General features: G+C 41.5%; 1 protein-coding gene across 4 annotated transcripts in view; it reads left to right on the forward strand.

Moving 5' to 3' along the window:
* The window catches only part of PLAG1 (PLAG1 zinc finger), a 52,179-nt gene that overhangs the window by 21,957 nt on the left and 12,331 nt on the right, over positions 1 to 17,891 (forward strand). Inside the window, exon 1 of one of the 4 annotated variants that reach the window (XM_039702933.1) lies at positions 9,764 to 16,288. The exons of the other annotated variants lie outside the window; for them this stretch is intronic. The gene's annotated coding sequence lies outside the window, so the exon portion shown is untranslated. Of the gene's footprint in view, positions 1 to 9,763; positions 16,289 to 17,891 lie in introns of those variants that run through there. 4 annotated transcript variants of the gene reach the window in all.

Here is a 17,891-nt window from a genome sequence, read left to right on the forward strand (position 1 = left end):
TTCCTCTCAGATGCTGGGTCTTCAGGACAGAGCTGATGCCAAATCCCCATGTTCAGCAGGGTGCTGAAGTTGCTGCTGTTCCTGACTCTGAATGGCTACTGAATACAGTTAGTAACAAGAGACCACAGGAAATCTGTGCGTGCTCTTGGGGCTAGAGATGTGGGAATCCCAAACTGTTCATCCCTGTTCATGAGGTAGCTCTTCTCTGCCTACTCTTCTGCTGGCACAAAACCACTCCAAAGACTTAGACTGCATGGAAATGGTTGGAATGCTTTCTCTAGAGTTAACCATAGAGAGCTAAAACAGTCAAATTAACTTGAATGTTTTAGATCTCTGACCTGGCGCAGAGTGTGGAAAGGAAAGGAAGGGGAAAGGGAAGGAGGAAGAAGCACTGAACTGTTGCAGTGCGGAGGCATGCTGAAAATAACTAAGTTCTGGGCAGACTAACAGAGTGCTGACGTGTGCTGTCTTCAGCGTGACAGCTGGACAGATGTGTCCATCTCTGATCCCAAAGCATTAGCCAAGATGCTGTGCCAGAGCTGTTACCCCTGCCTCTGAGCTGCTCATGGATGAAAAGCTGAAAAGCTCAGCTGCTTTTGCTGCACGGTCTGGCTTCCAGCAAGGAGGTGGCTTGTGTCTGGCCAGCTTGGCGTGTTGGCTGGGCATGGTTGCCTCTGCCTGTGCCTGACCCAGTAAACAAGGTGCTTGCTTAGGTGGAGCTACCTAATTCTGGAGATAGCTGCTTTGCTTTTGGGATTAGATCCAGAGATGAGAAGGTAACTGCTGAAGTTGCTTGCCAGGGCAGCTATCAAATCTGATGACGGATCAGGCCTTGAGGTTAACTAACAGCAATTATCTTTAATGTAGCTATGTCTATTCTGAGTGATTTTTCAGAGGTTTGTTTTGTTTTGTGTTGAGTTTTGTTTTGAAAAGTGGATGCCTCAGAATGCTGGTTTGTGTGTAATTCAAGGGAAATATCAGCCCTCATCTTGGCAAATACAGCCTTTTGGGTACAAACCTCAAAGTTGTGGTGACAAGTAGGGTAGCAGTGAGAAATTCAAATGTAAATGCCTTGTATTTTCATTTGGGGAAGGTTCTTTCAAAAGCACCCCCATGCTTTGGTAAGGAAGCAAGTGATTTCAGAAAGAAACATGTTGAAATCATCAGGCCATTCATTGTACCTGTTTTGGTAGTGAGTCTTTTTTCTTAGCCATTCATTTGCATAACCCTAGCTCTTTTTGACCGTTTTGTACCCTTTTCTTTAGCAGATGTTTCCCCCCAGCACTAGTCATGGTGGCAGTTTGTGCAAGGTGGCGGGAATGGGTGAGTCTGGGCAGCGGGATGGAAGCTACAGGTCATAAATAAGTGTACAGTGTGTGGTTGATGGTATGTAGCAAGTGTGGTTTAGTAAGATGAGCTTCCAGCTCTTCCTGCAGAAGGGGATGCACACCTTGCTTTGCTCTGGCACATTTCTGTGAGGTGCTATGAGGCAGGAAAGAATCGTCATTTTTACAGCCGAGTTTCTGTGTGTTACTTTTTCATGTGTTCTTGCTGATAGAAGGCTTGGGTGGCTGCCCAGCTGTCAGACTGTGTTACCCAGCGTTAGCTGGTCATGAATCCATGCCTTGCGTTCACAGGTATTGCTTTTTTTTCTTAAAAACTGCTCATGTGGGCAGTTACAAACACTGATGGAATGAGCATGAGTCTCCACATCTCCCTTTCCTCCCTCTGGGACTCAGATTTCAGTAAGTAGGGCATTTGCAGTTTTAAATTTGTAATTCTAACATTATCTATCAGAAGTAAAGGAAAAAAAAAACCTGCTAAAATAAGTAGTGTAGAACACACTAGATCTGCTTCAGATCAAGCTGTTATTATCATGTACTATTAAACCAAGCGTTTTAAAGGATTAGTAGTTACTATATTTTAAGAGATTGGTTAGTGGTAGGATGTAAGGCTGCCAGTGAAATCTTTATTCTAGAGTCCAAATGCAAAGATCTCTTATTAAAATTTATCCAGTTGTTTAGCTTTTCGTAACAGAGGGTTCACAGATCACAGAAACAAGTGCAATATGAAATTTCATACTCAATAGTCACCTGCTTTTAAAGAAAAATAGTTGTATTCCATCATTTCAGAAGACAACAGTTACTGCTCTTTGCTGTCAACATTTGTGTGTTTACATTTGTCTGTATCCTAAACTGTTTTGATTTTTGTTTTGTTATTTTTATTTTTAGCAGTGTAAGCCTTTACAGGCTCCAAAGGATTTCACTGGCTTTCTTTCTAGCCTCTTTTCCCTAAGAAAAGGTGACCATACCAATGATGTGAAAAATCCTGTCTGCAGCATTGCCTTGCAATTCATTAACTCTGCTGCTTTGCCTCTGCTTGGCTTCGTTTCACTTTTTAGGCTCCCTTCTCTTCACAGGAATCCCTATTTTGGGGACTTTTACCAACTTGTCATCTGCCACATGAAGGGACAGGTGAAGGGAAAAGAGGGCTTTCTTATAACTGTTTTATTAAGAGAGCCTTGTTGTTCCTAAACCACTGTAATTTGTCTTGGTTTCCTCTTCCTTAATCTCATTTTGCCCCTATTTCCAAACCTCCTCACCTTCATGCTGATGACTCCTCCCTCCCTGATCTTTGGGTTTGGATGAAGCTGGGAGGCGTGGTTAGATGCCAGAAGCACTCAGTTCTTACTTACACAGGGAAACTTCATCCTGTCTGACAAGCATACTATTCGTAGCCTTGAGGGATATACCTGAAGGGCACTGAGTTTCCACTCAGAATTTAAGTAGATTAGATTATGTATACATATTTGTTGTGACTTGGCGGGTATCCCAGTGCCTGAGGTCTTAAAACATACACTTTGCTATACTCGAGGCAAGCTCAACTGCATGTTTTAAAAGATGCTCTGGGGAGATGGAAGGCTGCTGTTTGGAGTCCACAAAGGTGTTATCCTCTCGAGATCTGGTACAACACAGGAATTCTGACTACTGTTCTGTTTAGTCCTGTGTTTTGTCTTGATATTAGGTGCTATCAGATGCCTCAAGGGGTGGTATAACTGTAAGATACAGAAGAGAAGATCCTCTCTTATTTAACTCTCTGTTGATTTGTATTTTGTGCTTGAAAAAGAGGGTTGCTATTATTTTTTCCTGAAGCCCTCTTGAAATCATATTACAATTTTGGATGATCTAGTTATCTATGTAAATCTTGTCTGTCTGACTGTAAGCTACCTTCTGGCAATTAATCTCACAGGCTAATACTTTGCTGTTAAAAAACAAGTTGTGATTGTTTATTTGTTTAAAATTTGCTATGCTGTGGCTTTATTGAGTCTCTCTGTCATAAGAACAGATGAAACCTGTTACTCTGAATAAGTTGCTCCACTGCCAATAATTTTAATAGTTTTATCTTGTTATCTTCGTAAAAAAAAAAGGAAAAAACAAAAAAGAAAAAAGAAAAAACAAAGACACAAGCATAAAAATGCAGCCTCAAAATTCAGGTGCTGCGGATATGCTGGAGGGAACTGTGAAGTTAAAACAGCTGTATTTTATGAAATTCTGTTTGGTATGGCACTTTTCCTTATAAGGACCAATGACCAATTGTTTTGATTATTTAGAACAAAAAAATTCCATGAGAACTGTTACTGAAAATGACTAACTTGGCACTTGCGATCTGTCGCTCTCTTACAACATTTGATGCAATACTGAATTTAAGATAACTGAAACATCCAGTTAGCTGCTCAGTGCTTCAGCTGTTCCTATGTGACCTATTTATTGCATTTTCTTGTGAATTGCTAATTGTATCTGTAAATAAATACTCCTCCTTTTTTTAGTGGTGTCTTCTAGTATCCAAGCCTTTGTAAATAAAGAACAGCCTGTGCATCTGATAGAAATCTCCAAGACTCAGTTTGCGATGCACAGTGACCTACAGGCTTTGGCAGCAAGGAGCTGAAGTGATTCCTTGGGCTTTGCCACCAGAGCAGGGAAGCCTTGGAAGGAGGAGTGTGGCTCTGCAGCTGCTCATGGGCAGTGGAGCCTCTGAAATAGCGTGGTGGTTGGGGCTGCACTTCAGAAATGAGGGGTGGATGGGTCTTGTTGGGAGAGGAGGGAAGACTTAGCAGAGAGGAAGGCTGGATTTGGTTGAGTAGTTTTGTTTCTTTCTTTAAGCAAGGACTGGAAGTTGATAAAAGTGTGTAAGCTGATATGCCTTAGATATGAGCTGCTTTTCTCAAAGTTGCAGAGGGGGATGTGAGAGAAACGGGACCAGAGCTTAGCAGATCTGAAATGTACGTATCCATCTGACCCATTCCTTTGGTGTCTTAGTGGCTTATAGAAGATGCTTGAATACAGTAATTACAAATCCGTTTGTGTAATCTGTTAGAGTAACCTCTTAAAGGTAGGGGATGAGGAATAACCCATTGTGGGGTTTTTGTTGGTTTTGGTTTTTTGTGGTTGTTTTTTTGTTTTGTTTTTTGGGGTTTTTTTTTTTAACATTATGATGTTCTTCCTCTATGCTGGAAAATATTTTTCTCTAACAAACAGAAACTACATGTAAAATTCACTGCATTTTCCATTCTTTACTTCTATTTTCCTTTTGTAAGTATGGAAACATAGGATTCACTCAAGCAGACAATAGGTAGGATGGTCCCTTTGTGAACTTTAAAATGGATGAAGTGAGAAAGAATTTCTAGGCTGATGATTACTGAGAAATAATTAACAAATCCAATTCACTATGGCTTAGACCACAGTAGGATGTCACCTTGAATACAGTGCAGTTCGTATTACAGCATCATGTGTCTGCTGAACTGAATTCTCAATGTTGCATCACAAAAGAGTATTTACTGTAGTAAATACTTGTTGTGGTGACCTGGGTTCCACTCAGGGTTTCTTTGGATTGATTGTTTATAATGCACTGGAGTTCTTATTTCTTCCCACTTGGCTCACTACCAATGTCCTGCTTTATTCTAGCATAATTCTGAGTAGAGGTAGATGCTCCATACATGTTGGAAGGCAGGCAAGAGTGCTGCTTTTTGTGGTGGAGGTTGTAAGAAAGTTGGTTATAATAATCTATTAGTTTTGAAGGGTCTGCTGAGGCTCTGGTGGCCTCCAGTTCATATATGACTGAGCCTACTCGGATATGAATCGTTACGGGATGGACAGGTACAGGTACACACATAAATGAAGGAGAGAAAACACACCTGGACCTGCCCTCAGGAATGAACCAGCACAAGAGAACACAAAGGATATAGCAGAAGACAAAGAAACTCAGCAGGATTCTTGATCAGTGCCCTCATATGTGCTCAGGGCTGTGGTTTTGCAAGTGACATTGCCACCGAACCCAGGAGTGAATTATTTTTTTTCTCTCGGATGGTACATAGTGCCACAACAGGGGCCTGAGGTAAATGAGTTTAAAAAAAAAACCCAAAAAAACAACAAACCAGCAAAAAAAAAAAGTCAGTAGCCTCACCTGTACCATAGTGTCCTCCTGACCTGGGTCTGCTGCAAAGCACTGTATCTCCTCAGCTGTGAGCAGTGAACAATACCCAAGAAACAGCTACCGGATCCTGGGAAGGCTGGAGGAGGAAACTTACCTGGTAAGTATTGCATGCCCAATTGCAAAATAACTTCACAGGAGGGTTTAAACTACTTTTTCTGGAGCATCGCTCCATCACTTGGGTAGCAGCCTTTCCCTTGAAATTTAAATTAGCTATTCTCAAACTTATGTCTGACTCCTGTTTTGTTTATTTTCTGTGAGCTCCTCATCCACGCAGATGTGCTGTCACTTACTGACCACCTCTAAACTTCTGTACTCCAGCTAGTGTCCCTCCATCCTTTCATTTCTCTTACTCTGTCATCTAGAGTGTCAGCCTTTACTGTCGGTATCCCCCACCCCTTTCCCTGGTCTTTGCTCAGCTAGCCTTGCCTTCTTACCAGTCCAGCTGTATGGAAGGACTTCTCAGAAACTTCCTGTATCAGCTCCCTGATACCTCCCATGTCTTCTCCTTCCCCTTGTTCTCTGTGCTCTGTACCTTTTGTGTAAAAGACCCATTTCATGAGGAATAGCATCAAATTATATTAGCTGCCCAGATCGGTTATCCTCACTGTCCAAATCTTTGCAACTCTGTCCTGTACCTGCCTTGCCCTATTTGGAGAACCTGGAGATCTCCAGAAGGAGAGTGCTGACCCTGCTCTTGGTGTTGATGTCACCATGGAGCTCACTGCCTGCTCCCTGCCTTGGGGGCCCTGAGTCTGTGGGGAAGGCAGAAAGCAGCCCAGCCCAGTTAGGCACAGCAAGGAGCTGCCTGTCCCAGCTGAGCTGGAGCCATGGCATGGCTCACCTCCGTGCTGCCTGGAGCTCTGCTCCTCAGGTTGGGTGCAAGGTGAGATAGTTTGAAGGCTGGAGGGAGTCATGTGTTCAGGGGGTGTGCACAGACATAGAGAATGGATAGTGTTGTATGGGACTGCTTCCTCCTGCTGCTGCCTGCGCCCCTGCCTGTGTGACATCCTTCGGCTTAGCAAGTGTTGGTTTGCCTTCCTCCCAGTCAGTGACTGTCACATCTGTGCTGCTGACTCATGTTTTGTAGTCTGTCCAGTACCTGACTCCATTGCAAGAGCTCTTGATCACACTTTTTGATACTTTTGCATGCTTTTTTCTTCACTCTTGTTCCCCTTGGTGACATGTCATCTTTTCATCAGTCTTACTTCAAAGCTTCAATGATGTATTTCTTTGCTGTGCCAAGTCCCAGACATGATTCACACTTTTCTGCCTCCTTTCTCTACTGATTTGGTCTGTCATTTCCTCCTCGCTAATCACAGCCTTCCCCAGCTTTGGTTATGCTGCCCCCCTGCTCCAGACCTTAGTCATGCTCAGAGTGTTTATTCATCCTAGAGCAGTCTCAAATACAAAGCTGCGCTGTTGCGGAGTTTCATTTCCGTGCTCTATCTTCACTCAGGGTGAAGTACACAAAGAATTTTCAGCTCTGTTGCTGTTCTGTATCTTCTGTGTAGTAGAAGGAGTTTGTGTAGATCTAAAAGATGCAACAGAAATTTCTTACTTTTGCAGTGTATTTTGCAGTAATTTTCAGGAGCCAAAAAAGGCTCCTGAAAGTGAAAATAGTCTGTAAGAAGGGGGTTTGACACAAAAAGTGCAGGTAAAGGAGGTGTCTGGTTGTTCATTTTGGGGTCTGTTTTTTTTTTTCCCATCAAAGGAAATGCTCCTCTAACACTCCTGAAGGAAGCTTGCTGATAGGTAGCCTTGCAGTGCATTATCACAGTTTGCCTGTTGTCTTTATAAATGAGGTCCTTAAGTCTCCCAGGAATTTGTTAGGGAGTGCCGTCCTTCCGCATAAGGATAGCTAATTTCCCATGTATGCAGTTAAATATGTAATGCATATTAGTTTTTTCTTTAAAAACCAAACAAAAAAACAACAAACAACCAAAAGCAGAACCCTTTATACTCAAATTCCCTATCCAACAGTGTCTGACCATTATAAGATTTGAAACAATAGCAACCAACTTACCCCATTACGTATGTCTCAGAAAAACCTGCAACAGCATATGTAGTATGTGGAAGTAATTTGGAAAGCATCTTGCAGTTTTGAAGGGCACACGGTGAAAAGAGAAACTGGAGGAAAATAATCTAAATGTGGTCATGAGGGAAGAAACTAGTTAGCAGTATTGAAATAGACTTTGTAGTGAGTGGGGTGACTAGTAACATCTTTATTTTTTCTGATTTCTCTTAGCACATAAAAAAGCTGCTGCCCATATGAAGAGGGAATTAGTAGCTAAAATATAGCTATCAGATTTCAGAAGATAAACAAAAGGTTGATCTGAACCTTGAAATTGTCAGCTCAGCAAAGGCAGAATGGTGAAAGGAGGGTTTTCTGGAGGACCCCCAGAAGATTGTGATGGTTTATGCATTTCTGGAAGGGGACAAGAAACAGGCAGTGCAAAGGTGCCAAACCTAAACAGTTCTAACAAAACACTGGTCGAGCATTTTGTTGCCAACACCCTGCAAAACATAGAAGGTATTTCAGATTGAGACCACTACATCAGTTGAGCTGAAATGTTTCCTGACTACTCTGATTCTTGTGTATACCATCTAGAGGAGCACTCTGTGCAAGACTTGCTTTGTTTTAAAGGTCATTATTTTTCACTGAAAAAAAATTCACCATCAGCTGAATCAGTAAATAAATCCATTTGTCTAATCACCTGTTTGAAAAATTAATTGAACATTCAACTGTTGTAAAATTCATCTCTTCACAACTTTTTAAAAATAAAATTAAACTAAACATACCTTTTCGATTGCAATTTTTTTTGCTACCCTAGAGCTACTTTCCCACAGCGTGAAAGGAGCTCAAGCGTCTTGTTGGAGAGCACTTTAGAGGAAGACATTCTCTGAGATTCACAAAAGCATCTCTATTTCATGTTTCCATCTGCCCTCCAGGATTTTTTCCCATAACGTGCATGAAACATTGATGCATACCATACAGTCATAAGACTATTTTTATTCCATCTTTTTTGTCACCATCTTTCTTCCACCTTTCTGGAAGCCTGCCCTACTGGCAGTTTGCAGCTGTTCAAGGCAAAATCTTGCATGTGTTTTTCTCACATCACTTAATGTAGGCTTGAAATCAGGGAAGCATAGTCTACTAAGGTGCTTTAAAAAAAAGAGAGAGCTTCTAAGTAGCCTGGTGTCTTAGACTGTGGAGAATGAAATTTAAATTTCAGGAAACCCGGGTCTTTCATCGTAGATCAGCCAGTGTTGGTGAATGCTTACTGTGGTAAACTGTGTCCAGCAAGACTGAGAAAGTCTTAAGCCAGTGTGTTTGGAGGTGGATTTGGGACAGAGTAGGGGAACACATATGCATTTCACAACCTGCTTCTGTGACAGCAGGGAACCCTATCCCTGTCCCTTGACATGACATGGAGAAATCTTGTGCTACTGTCAGCCTTCCTGGCTTGCTTGTCCTGCCAATAACATGATGATTATCTTGTCAATTAATGATAAAGTTGTTTGGTGACCGCATTGTTATGACATTTCATCAAGCTGACAGGAGCTTCCAAAATGGTTTTCTGTTGCTGTAGCTCCAGGACAAAGTCTGTGTGGACTTGTAGCAGATTCTGGCTTTGCTGCCTGAAACTGATCCAGTTGTTGCTTCTGGTCACCTGAATCCAAATACTGTAATCCAGGTGGCTATTCTGATACTAACTGCCTGCCTTATCTCCCACTGCAGTGTTCAGTTGTGTAGCTCTAAATTATGCATGACTGCTTTTAGTTGTTCACTAATCTGGCATCAAATCTCAGAATTCTTATGCATTGAGATGTGCATCCCAAGTTGCATTGCATGGCATCAAAGTGCTCTGGAGCAGAATGCTCAACATGCCAAATGGGAAATGGGAACAAATGCAGAGCTGTGTACTTACCTTATTCACAAGGATGCTGTCATAGCAGCAGGGCTTGTGGGGGCTCTGAGTAGTCACTCTAGTCAGAGTCAGCTAATTAGGTGTGTACTAACAGCATTGCACAAAGCTGGTACATGAACAGAGTCAGAAATACATCCAGTGTCTGTGCTGTGCAGCTTCAGAAAGGGTCACTGGATACAGCTTTGAAGAGGGATTTGCTTTGGTATTACCTGAAGTATTCTGCATTTTCACTTAACCTTCCTTAAGCCTTTTGTGTTTTAGCTCATAAGGTCATTGATACCATCATCCAGCATCACAGTTGTAGCAGTAGTAGCAATCATGGCTAGATGTCACACTTTCTTTAGTGTAAAGCTACAGTAATCTATGAAGTATTTTGTTTTCAGATAGAACAGCAGTTCCTTGACTGTAGGTTGTGTTGGAAGTGACTGCTTGGAAATAGGTCACTCTTCCTTACTTCCTTTCTTTGAGAGCTGGGATAAGAAGTAGAGGAAATAGGACAACCAAGATCATCATCATTTCAGTTGGAATAGCTCCAATAAATAAAATGGTTAAAAGAAATCCAAGGTTACAGAAAAGCACTGCTAAACCCTGTAACAGCTTTTGCCCCCAGGCAATGTTGTTTCGACAGTGTGACTCTGGGCAGGACTGGGCTTTTGCCACAGGCTTTGCACTACTGCGTGGTTGCCACCTATACTCAGGATGAGGTGTTATGTAATGGGGAGACTACCCTGTCTCTCAGTCACTTTGTATCTGTCCTGCAGGAGTTGTGGTTTTGTTCCAAAATTGGCCTTCTCAGCCATCTAGTGTAGCACCATGAGAGAAATCAGTTCCTATGGAAGGCCTTGTCCTAGCACAGTCCTTGCAGCTTCTATGATGTAGTGAGATTTTTTTTCAACCACCAACTTGCCCCTCGTATTTGAGCTTGTGTTAACTAGCAGGATTAGAGCAACAGAAACCCTTTTATTTGAATGATAGCTGAAACTGTTAAAAACATGTTTAGTTATGATTTGTTAGGTGAATGTCTCAAAAAGCAAAACTTTTTAATGCATATCCAATCTATTTGTGCTCTGCAACCTAATTACATTGTCTAAATGGTACATGCTTGAGTATTCAGGTTCAGAAAAATCTTCTGAAATACAAGTTTGGAAAATCATGGTTTCAGGGGTAGTCTGGGCCAGGCAGGCCTGTATCAGGCAAATCTGAAATCTGTATTTGGTTGGTAGATGTTGTAATAAAGAGTAGCATTGGTAGCCAACTGCATAGGAATGATAATTTGAGAAGAGTCAAAGAAGCATTTGTGAGGAAGTCCTGTCTTGGGGAATTGTGTTCTTGGGAGGATCAGCAAGAAGTAAAGATTTTCTGTTTCAAAAATCAAAGTGAACTTTATCAAAAGGACTTTTTAAGGAAAGATGATGTAAGAGGGGAGGTCTTGGCACAAGTAAATGACAGTTTAAGAGCTACAGTCAAAGGATAGAGGTAGAAGGTCTGTTCTCAGTTAAAGGAGGGTCCCAGTTAATTTCCACAGAGACCTGTGGAGCTTGTTCATGAATGGTATCAGTAAGGGGATCAGCAGTTGGGTGAGCAAGTTTGCTGTGAAGAAGAAAGCTATCTGTGGAGAACAATGGAAGGACATTAAAGTGCTGAGGACTATGCAATAAAATTGGTGATAAGATTCAGTATAGATAAATTACAATGATAACTAAGAAAGATAACTGGGCAGAACAATCCCTTTTATATATTGGACTGAGTTTGAGCTGAGTATTACCACTGAGGAGTAACACTTGGGAACTGTGATTGGCAATCCTGTGAGATCATGAACTCATTGGTCACCAAAACACAATTGAAATATTAGAGTAGAAATGTACAGAATAAATTTTGATAATGTCATTACAAGAGTGTATGTTTGAGTTGCTTCCAAGTGTTGTGTGTATTTCTGGAGCCTTCAAAAGTTCATTAGAACTGGAAGAAGCTTAGAGAAGGTCAGTAAGGATGATGAGCTACATACATGGCTTCTATTAAAGAACATTTCTGTAAACTGGAGCTTTGGTCTGGGGAAGTAATTAATTGAGGGCAATGTTGCAGGGGAACATGTGCAGAGGAAGGAAGATGAATACTAACCACTGCCTTTCAAAACAAAAGCATGCTCAGTTAAGAGGGAAGGCACATTCAGAGCCTTCAAAAATAAGAGGTTCTCCATGAAATCAGTAGTGGAGAGACCTGTGGGATGATTTGTTAAATGTATATTGTAGATACTATAAAAAATTTTATGGTTTCCAGGAGAATTGTGGACTATTGCTTGGAAGGGTGATGTGCTCAAAATTGCTAAACAGAAACCACACATGGTTCAGAAAGTGCCCAACATCAAAGGAGTAGGGGTCTGAAGAGAATCAGAGACATATCACACGTCTGTGACCTGTTCTGTACTTTTGGCTATTACTGAAGATAGAATACTGGCCTAGATGTAGCACTGACCTTGCCCTCACACCCACACTCATTTTAAGGTGCTTTGTGGCAAAGGAAAATACTTTTCCTTAGAAATATCAAATTAGTTCCTGACCATATTAATGTATAATCTCATGTACATTTAGGTGGTATGTTCGTGCTTGCATGTGCATCTACAGGATTTCCTTTGCATTTTATTATAAAAATAGTATGGGCCTGCATGCAGATTAAACAGTAACCAAAGTTTGTTTTCACAAAAGCATCATCACTTTAAAAACGGGTGCAGATTATTCATGAGGAGGAGGGGTGGTGGTGGTGGTAGTGTGATTCCAAAACACACAAAAACACTTCCGCAGGTTTTAAAAATTCTAACAGTAATTACACTAACAGTGTTATTTGTATCACAGTCTCTCTGAAGTTTTTAGAAAAACATCTATGCAGTGCCATAGAGATTCTTAAAAAGTCCATAAAACCACAATCATCAGATGGGTTAGCTCTAGGCAGCTCTTGTTTCCTTTAATTTAGTATATAACCAGGAATCCTTTGGAACATTTAGTAACCAAAACTGAGCTCTCAAGATTTAAAGTGGACCTAAGTAATCTGGAACATGGAAAGCTCACAAAGAGATGCTGGATGGTATTGTGATTTTTTTTTCTTTAAATTACAGACTATTAGGTCATGCTAAAATAAACATTAGTAAGTTCATGTTCTACTTTTCCAGAAACTGAAGGGGAAAAAAAAGGGCAAGCATGATAGAATTTTTCTTCTATATTCTGAAAAAAAGTTATGTAATCCTCTTTCTAGTGTAGCATATTATAAGAATGAGTTACTTTCTAAAATTAAAAAGCTAGTTTTCCAAATTTCATGACTGTAGTACAGCTCTCAGAATTGCATAGAATTACAACAATGAAAAAACCCATTAAACTTAATAGTCATATCTATATAAATACCTCTTTTTGTATGATGGTTACTGTCCCACAGGAATCTAGTGGGTTTTTTCTTCCAAGTGCTTTATTTATTAATTAATAAAAGATATGTATATTTAACAGATGTTTACTCCTGAAATCTGTGTATTTACTACCCACAAGAAAATAAATATGTTTAGTAATTTTAGTGCATTTGTTTCCATTGCTACCCAAATTTCAGATTGGTTTGAAGGGATTGGGATTTTTTTTCTGCTCAACTGCCTGCAGTTTCTGTAGGTTTCTCTGTAGGTTTTGTGGATGTTTAAAAAAAAACACAAAACAGCAAAGCCTTAAATAAAATTTAGTATTGATGAATCTTGTATTTTTCTGTCTTCTATATTATATTCTTTGCAGCATAATCATCACTCTGCACACAGTAGATATTAGTAATGTGCTGTCACTAACAGTAGACTACAATGGTTGCCTGGTTTTAGTTTCAGTGGTTATGTTATTTCATTGTGTTCTAGATGTTAGGCTGTTTCCCTGAGGGGTGAACTCTTATGTGTTATTATCTCTAAGTCATTCTTATGTTTATATCTAAGATCGCTGGAGAGATATTTTCAATGTTTTGCCCACATCATCCCATTTTCCTGCAGCAGCTTTTGCAGGCAGTTCTCCTGCTGCATGTCTGGATTTGGGGATTTGGTTGTGTCTTCCTGCAGCCTGTGCATGCTCTCGCTGCTGTCCTACCATGCTCCCTCAGCCACCCCTCTGCACTGTAGGCTAGAGCTTGAATCTTTGGAACAGGATTTCCCTGAAATGAGCTGTGTGCTCTAAGCAGGTCCTGAAGTTCAAGACAAAATAAATACAGCCTTGTATATATGTTTTAAAAGCCCACACAGCAAAACTATCTGTTCTTTTGTGATTAGTTTGCCTATGTGTGCGTGCTCCCTTTACACGAAGCACCGCTGTACCGCAGGGCCAGTGCCTGCATCTTTGAATGGTTCTTTGCAGTGACTGTTGTCTGAAAATGCAGATGGCCAGGTGGCATCACACACCTCTCAATGCCATCTTGTCCCACTGGGGCCTCAGTGTTGGACCCCTTCGTCTTTTCATATCTGTATGTCAGCTTATAAAAGAAGAGGAGCTGTAAAAGTGTGGCTGATTTCCAGCTGCTCTCAGGTGGGGTACCTGCCAGCTCTCCCCTCTCACTGCCTGCCATACAAAAGGCCACAGTGCCAGAGACAGGGCTCTGGGGGCCAAGATCTGTCCCTCCTGCCATTTGGCAGTGCCTTATTTTTGGACAGTTGTGCCAGGTGTCTGCACATGTTGCTTGCTGTTCACATCTCTTCCAAATTACACAAAAAAGCAGACAGAAAATTAAATTTCACTTTGTGAAAGTGCAGGTGTGAGCCTCTCCTGGCCTAGTCAGACTTTATGGCCAAACTCACTTTCTGTTGTCTCACCCTAGCAATGCCCAATTCTTCCTTTCTGCTCTCCAGCATCAATGCCTCAGCTTGAGTATCCAGATGTAGAACCACAGGGAGACCTTCATTGCCCCTTTCCCTCTCCACCCCTATTCAGCCAAGAACAAATGGGGGGGATCTGCATCTTCCCACCAAAGCCAGGATTCTCTTTCTAAGTATGAGCAAAGGTGAGCAGGCTCCCTCAGCTGTCTCTTTTTAAAAGTGTCATGCTGTTCAAATAAATTCAGATCAAATGGCCTGCCAAGCACAAGCAGGGATGTGGACCCCTGAATCAGTCAGAAGACTTGATTTTAATTCAACATGGAGAAAGGCACCCCTAAATAGGTTGAAGCATCAATGCTTCAACATCTTTGCATGGATTTTTCTTACTTGCTTGACTGTTTCCATTGGTGGGATCAGCTTCTCCATCTGAGATCCTTCCTTATGGAAAGTTAATTCTCTCTAGAGGGCCTCTGAAAGCCACAGGTGGGAAGCTGGATCTTCTGCTGCCTGCAGCTACTCTGAGTTGAAGCATCTGCTGGAAAAAATCTAGTGTTTTTCTACGGAGCTGGGCTGACCTCCCGCTCTCTCTCTGAGGCCTGTACAAGTGTGCAGTAGGCACATTGATCCTTGTTGATCCAGTAAGGGTGTCTGAGCCTTGCAGGGCAGCAGGTCCCAGCATGCTGTCCTGGAGCAGTACAGGCACTTTGCCACTTCTGCCCTCAGCCCCTTCCAGCAGCTAAATCAGCAGGAGGCTTAAATCTGCTCCCCCACAAAATGGAACTGCCCAGTGAGAGGCTCGTATGTAAGCCCACAGGACAGGGAATGCTAAAGAAGGCTACATGGTGCTCCTTCTTTTGTCACCTTATGTGGGGTTAGAGTCCTTCATCTTCAGGAGCTCTGGCAACATTTGCCCTGTTTTAAGAGCTCCAGCTGAAGGGGTGGGGTTTGTAGTTGGAGTCATAGAACAGTTTGGGTTGGAAGAGACTTCAAAGATCATTGAGTACCAACCCTCATGCCATGGGCAGGGACATCTTCCACTAGACCAAGCTGCTCAAAGCTCCATTCAACCTGTCCACTTGAACACTTCCAGGAATGGGGCATCCACAGCTCTCTGGGAAACCTCTTCCAGTGACTGCCTCTCTACAAATGGAGGTGCTGTCTGATAATCATTTTGGCTCTTCTGAGCCACGATGATGAGATCAGCTGTCTCTTGCTGATGATTTCACCAGCTCAGCTGCCCCAGCTGTCCCTGCTCCAACAGAGCAGATTTCATTTGTCACTACTTTTTAGTCAGGTGACTGCTTGCCAGTGCTTTTTAGACTATTAGTCACCTGGTACAGAAAAGAGGAAAAATCTTTACTTATGCTATGGTAATGGTGGCTCTTCTGGTACATGGGCAGTAGAGGCAAAAAGGCATCTGTTGTCCTTTACTCTGAATGGGTCTCTACTGTTGGCAAACCTGAGAGAGGCTGGACTGGGGCATCCTGAGATTAGTTTGCTCCATTACCACCCTGAGCAGCAGCAACTCCTTGCCTCCTTGGGTTGCATTTGTTCATCCTCTTTTCTTCCTCAACTAGGGTGCTGGTTGGTGTTTCAGCTTTCCAAACCTCACACAATTCCAGCTAGGATATCAACTCTTGCCCATATATTGCTCTCCCATGCCCCCACTCCCTTTCATCAACCACAGCAAACCTTACCAGCTCAAGTCACATCAGTGCCTGAACCCCTGAGGTGGGAGCACAGGTTTGGGAGCAGCAGGGGAGAGGGAGGTTGCCAAAGCAGCGCGTTGGTGGCAGTGGTGGGGTTAGTGCCACAGAGTGAGTGAAGAGCAGAGGTGGGAGCTGCCGCTGCTGCTGGCCGTGCTAGGTGGGGCAGTGGTGGCAGAGCGTGGCACTGCTGGGGAGCCCTTTGCCTTGTGCAGAGCTGAGGTGGTTCACAGGCACAGCCTGGATGGACATAACTGGCTTCAAGGACATGGTCCTGTCCGTGTGAGTACGTGCTCACCTGGGATCTGTGCGGACAGCACTTCTTAAAGAATCACAGTTTCCGTAGGGTAAGTAACCGCTTTCCATTTTGTTTCCTTAAAGAAATATTTGAAACCCACGATGACTCTAACTCCTTACTGAGTTCTACCATTATTATGATTCTAATATTTCTAGGACCCTTCCTTTGGTTTAAAACTGATGGATTTCAGGAATTGAAGCTAGATTTGCTGTTTTATATAAAATGCAAAATGACAAATACTGTGTTCTCAGTACTGTGTTCTCATTACTGCACTTTTATTCTAAAAGAAAATAACCATGAAACTGTTGTTTTCCTTTACTGTGCTTGAACTCTCTTAAGTATGAAATGCATGTTAGGAGGAGGATTATTGGTTATACTTCTGTATTGTCTTCATTATCCTTTTAGTTGAGATATCAAATGTTATAAAATATTTTCAAATATAACTTTTATCAGATTTTTGAATAGAAACTGTGAATTTGGGAAAAAAGTGTTACTCTTTTTATAATAAAAATGAATCAATTATGTTATATTTATATTTTATATTATTTATATTCCACGTAACAGTTTTGGGGCACTTTTTTTTAGTTGAAATTGAAATATTATCTAATCTGGAATTATCAGGGTGTTTGGAGACTTGGCAAAATTAGTGCTTCACAAATTATGGAAGATCTGTTAAATTCTAAGAATTCTGACAAATTAGAGAAGTTGTGTTTTGCTATACCCAAGTGGGTTTTGGGCACATGCATGTGACAATGCATTTTGCAGTGTGATGCTTCTCTGCTTCATGTGGAGAATACTTTGAACTTTGTTATTCATTAAAAATTCTTCCTATCTCATCTAGGTGAAAAGCTTAGTAACACTATGCCTATAAGCAGTTACAAGGAGAATGGTACATCTTTGTCCAGTATTATGCCTCAGACATTTTCTAACACCAAAAGCTTTCGAGAAAGGTGGTCAAGAAATCAGCATTATCATGGACAACTTTTGTCTTCTGTGCATAAGGAAAAATCTTTTATCCAACAGCGTGCTTATTTTTGCAAAGGATAGGAATTTTTTTCACTTAATCCTGTCAAATGGAGTAAATGTTTTCATTATTCATATAAACATAGCCCCTTTTGTGTGTACATTGTTGAGCTCTTTACATAATAAAGGCCCTGTAGAAATTGAGATCCCACTAATTGTATGCGTAGCATTGCCCTCACCTGGATCCACTGCATTGTGGTTTTGCTGTGTTTGTGAGGTAATGAATGAATGAGAGCACCTGACTGTCCTCCTTCATTCTCCTCAGCATTTTAGCTACATCATGTGTTTATCTTGTTTATTTACTTATTCAAGCTGCTTCATTTTCCCCTGATTCCATAGTCCTTCCATGTCTCTAGTGGCCTATCCCTGAGGTCATCTTCTTTTTGCTAGAGTGACTTTAGATGTGTGGTGAGCATTGAGGACTATAAACATTTGAGAGAAAATGTTAAATGCCACTGAGAGGACTTGATAATATTTTAACAGGATTTGTTGGGGTCTTTTTTCCAAACAGGAAATAGTCTGAAAGTGTGAACAGTGAAGGAGCTAAGTCCATGAGGACTTAGTCCATTACATCTATGTGTCTGTCTTAAATACTGTCTACCTAACAATAGTGTAGTACATTAGTAGAA

The sequence above is a fragment of the Passer montanus genome, unplaced genomic scaffold (genome assembly GCF_014805655.1).
Source record: "Passer montanus isolate IOZ18808 unplaced genomic scaffold, ASM1480565v1 scaffold16, whole genome shotgun sequence".
NCBI lineage: Eukaryota > Metazoa > Chordata > Aves > Passeriformes > Passeridae > Passer > Passer montanus.